The following is a 3,650-nucleotide window of genomic DNA, read 5'->3' as shown; positions in this document are numbered from 1 at the left end:
CTTTTATGCTTTACATTCTATTCATTTATTAAAAAAATCTTCACCCTTGGTCTTTTGCAAGATCTCACAAAAGGAAAACGTAGATGTGTTATACTAAGTTAACAAAATACATTTGCTAAAAAAAAAAAAGTTAACAAAATACATGTTTATTATACATTTAAAATTGATATGGAATTTTTTTAATAAGTGTAATATTTTGGTAGTATAGTTACCGACTAATCTTCAACTCCTTCAACAAACCCATAACACTAACATCAAGTTATTATTTTCCCATATTATTTCTCTATGTTCAAATTCCTTTTTCATCTTATTTCTTTTTCTAATTTACTTTCTCTCTTCTCATAAAAAAATAAAAAAACATCCCTCTTTGAAACCACTACCAACCCACCAAGATTCACACCTTTCATTTTATCTTGATTTAATGAATTAAATTATATCATTAACAACTCTTATATTTGAACACCAATTATTTTCAAATACTCATTCAACACCACATTTAATTTTCTATCTCTATTTATCTCTTCCTCCCAATATTTTTCGTACTATTTATTATATTCTTCTTCCCAATGTTTTTCGTACTATTTCATATTATGTGCTTGTTTGACACTTCAATAACTGAAAATGAAGAGAAACATGTGTACTAACGAATACACAGTGACAATAGATGTCTAGTAAAAATAGATGCTTAGAGCATCGCCAACGATGAGGTCCTCACCATTTAAGATCTGGTAACTAATAGGTATCCCACGGGGAAATTTTTTTGAGGGTCTTCTAATACCGAGAGTCTCACTTAAGACCCCCAATTCTTAATTGGACCCGACAATACTTTTTGTTAAAATAATATGTTAGTGTTGAAATGTAAATGATGAAGAGTTATTGCTGGAAACCATTTAGACTTTTTGTCATAGGATCCCCATTGGAGTACTTATTGTGTACTTTTATTAAAAAATTATAAATGAATGATATGTACATGGGAGACTCGTTTAAAACCTCAAAATTGGGGGTCTCCATTAGGGATGCTCTTACAGTTTGATACATCAAAAACAAACAAAAGACGAACAACGAAACTCTAAGATTAATGGTTTTGGGCCCACTGAAAAAATGAGAGTAGTAAGTTTTTTTTTTTTTTTTTTACAAATAGTGAGTATTGTTGAAAACTCATAAATACAATAAAATGGAAAATAATTTTGAATTCTTTGGTTCAATATCAGAATTGTGTGAAGAATGGTGAAATTAGAATCAACATCTATAGAAAAAATTCAAGAAAATCACTACATTAACGTATGGATCCAAAATTTGCTGCAAAATTAATTAATAATATATTTTATAAAAAAATTACATCATGTGAAAATGAAAAAAAAGTATTAAGTTGTTTTTAAAAACATATGAGTAGATAAAAAAAGTATGAGTAATTTATTTTTTTCTCATCACAAATGTTTTTATTTTTTTTCAATAAATAATATGAACTTAAATAATGTTTTTATGTAACATTAATTCAATCATTCCTTATATATAAATAAAAAAAAACTTTTTTCTTTGACCCTTCTTATCACCCTTGTTTTTTATTTTCTTGCTTCTACAAATAATATGAACTTTTTTATGGAAAGAAATAATATGAACTTAATCAATGCTTTTTATACACCACCAAACTATTCCTTATAGAGAAAAACAAAAAAGCCTTGCTTTGAATGATGTTTCTTATGTGGAACATAGACATCGATTCTATTAATTTTTGCTCCCTTATTAAATTATAGCTGCTATGTTGGTACATGTTATCCTTAAAAAAAATGTTGGTACATTTAATATATTTGTTTTTTTATCTCTTATTTGCATATCTTGTGCTTAGTTTTGATGCTATCAATATTTTTTAATTTTTTTAATTTTATAGAGAGAAAAAACTTTAATTTTCGCACATAAATTTTTCAAATCACATGAAAAAATACCGCCCAAATTTTATATCAATTCTCATGATGCAAAACAAAAAATATGTAAGCTATAATTAGTTATGATATTAAATGTCATAATATCTTTAAATGAAATTTAAGGTGACAGTAAAGATAATTGGGACAAAGACAATCACTGAAATTAATGGAAAAAATTATGTTGTCTCTTTCTTTGAATTCGGTTTATGTCCATAATTGTTTATTTGGCTAGGTTTATGTCAATTAGTTTTTTATTTGTCATTTTTTTCTTAATAAATTTTAGCCTAAAAAGCTTGTTAAAAAATATGCTTAAAATATCTATAATTTGCTATTTTAAATACGAAAAACTATCTTGAATATTATTTACAAATGAAAGATATAATATTTTATTCATTATCATAGTTGAAAAGTGATATCTTTAATATATTGAATTGATAAAATAAGAACATCATTAAATGTAATATCATTAAAAAATAAATTAATGATTTTGTAATGATAAATGTTAGTAATTAGTTGCAAAAGGAAGCCATTAATTACATTAACTGGAATATTCATTTAGAGTTAGATGTCGTGATTATGCGTCACGAGAAATGAGTCATGATTCAATTTGATTGGATGATAAAAAAACATTAAATGAGATGAAGAATGTGAAGATGTCACATGTACTCTTGATTTAAAGGAAGGCAAATGTTTATAATAAAGATTGGTTTATATTCGAACAATCATAACTCGTCAATATTACTGCTAGCATTTTTACAATCTCAATGCAGATAAAACTACTTAAAATTCATATAACATCAGACACTTTAATCAAATTTTTAATATATACAACTCTAAAAATATAAAGCTTGATTAAAATATACAACTCAATGTAATTTTTTTTTACAACTTTTATTAGTTTTGTAAAATATTCAACTCTACAGATCCTTTCTATTGTTGAGAGGAACTCTATAAATCCATGTAGTCAAACTTCAGTTATTGCAGCCTTGCACTTCATCTTTGATTGAATCCACATAACTGGAAAAATAAGAAATTAATAAAATCTAGTCAAAACCAAAGAACAATTGGTCGAAGAGCAACCCATATATTTCAACTGTTGCTAAAGAAGAAAAGTTGATCAATTTTTTTGGCAAAAAGACTATAAAAATATAGAGATAGAAAGAGGATTAAAAAAATAAAATAATGGGTTTAAATAAATTGCAATCTGAGAGTAGTCAAGAACCAGAAACAAATATGTGATATTTAGAGAATAAGGATGAGACACTATTTATAAGCACTATGAAGAAAAATAATACAAATATTTTTTATAAAAAAATGGATACAAATTATAAATGAACAAACATGATTGTTTTGAAATAATTTTGTATTCTTTAACTGAATATTGAAATGATGTGAGGAATGGTTATGGTTGAGGTAATATTTATAGGAAATTATAAACAAATCTCTATTAAATAGTGGTTAAAACTTTCTGTACACAAATACTAATGCAAGAACGATCAACACGCATCAATGAACATTTACACAAACACGGGCTTCAAACCAATACTAACACGTTGACACCGTCAATAATCTAAGAAAATAAAATATTTGAATCCACTTACCTTGTTACACTTGAGACTATGATTTTCATCTAATTGATTTTTACTATATCATATTTTTGTGATTGAAAATATGATCGTGATTTAAAATATGCTCCCTAACAACCTGAAGAGAAAAAAAGAATGGTGT

General features: G+C 25.8%; 1 long non-coding RNA gene across 1 annotated transcript; it reads right to left on the bottom strand.

Moving 5' to 3' along the window:
• Positions 1-2,727: 2,727 nt before the first annotated feature.
• Positions 2,728-3,650, bottom strand: LOC146900752 (uncharacterized). The gene is made up of 2 exons (XR_015023090.1): positions 3,524-3,650; positions 2,728-2,939 (listed from the first exon to the last, which is right to left on the bottom strand). It is a non-coding gene; the product is annotated as an uncharacterized LOC146900752 (long non-coding RNA).

The sequence above is a fragment of the Medicago sativa genome, chromosome 8, assembly GCF_051527215.1.
Source record: "Medicago sativa cultivar Bolivia chromosome 8, Bolivia_mono, whole genome shotgun sequence".
NCBI lineage: Eukaryota > Viridiplantae > Streptophyta > Magnoliopsida > Fabales > Fabaceae > Medicago > Medicago sativa.
The sequence above is the reverse complement of the archived record's forward strand: the minus strand, read 5'-3'. Positions and strand labels throughout refer to the sequence as shown.